This window comes from Colobus angolensis, unplaced genomic scaffold (genome assembly GCF_000951035.1).
Source record: "Colobus angolensis palliatus isolate OR3802 unplaced genomic scaffold, Cang.pa_1.0 Scaffold54, whole genome shotgun sequence".
Lineage (NCBI taxonomy): Eukaryota > Metazoa > Chordata > Mammalia > Primates > Cercopithecidae > Colobus > Colobus angolensis.
This window is the reverse complement of record NW_012118932.1, coordinates 2,471,785-2,472,396: the sequence shown is the minus strand read 5'-3', so window position 1 is coordinate 2,472,396 and position 612 is coordinate 2,471,785. Positions and strand designations below refer to the sequence as shown.

The window sequence follows — 612 nt, the reverse complement described above, 5'->3', positions numbered from 1 at the left end:
ATGAAGGTTGAGCTGTGCAGTTTCAGCGGGTACAAGATCTACCCAGGACACGGGAAGCACTATGCCAGGACCGACGGAAAGGTTTTCCAGTTTCTCAATGCAAAATGCGAGTTGGTGTTCCTTTCCAAGAGGAATCCTCGGCAGATAAACTGTACTGTCCTCTACAGAAGGAAGCACAAAAAGGGACAGTCGGAAGAAATTCAAAAGAAAAGAACCCGTCCAGCAGTCAAATTCCAGAGGGCCATTACTGGTGTATCTCTTGCTGCTATAATGACCAAGAGGAATCACAAACCTGAAGTTAGAAAGGCTCAAAGAGAACAAGCTATCAGGGCTGCTAAGGAAGCAAAAGAAGCTAAGCAAGCATCTAAAAAGACTACAATGGCTGCTGCTAAGGCATCTACAAAGGCAACACCTAAGCAAAAGATTGTGAAGCCTGTGAAAGTTTCAGCTCCCCGAGTTGGTGGAAAACGATAAACTGGCAGATTAGATTTTTAAATAAAGATTGGATTCTAACTTGAAGAAGAAGAGGAAGAAGAAGAGGAAGAGGACCAGGGAGGAGGAGGAGGAAGAAGAGGAGGAGGAGGAGAAGGAAGAGGAGGAGGAGGAGGAGGA

General features: G+C 45.6%; 1 pseudogene across 1 annotated transcript; it reads left to right on the top strand.

The window, feature by feature from the left end:
• LOC105525521 lies at positions 1 to 515 on the top strand (annotated as a pseudogene). Its single transcript, XR_001003933.1, has one exon. The product of XR_001003933.1 is annotated as a 60S ribosomal protein L24 pseudogene (transcript).
• The last annotated feature ends 97 nt before the right edge of the window (positions 516 to 612 follow it).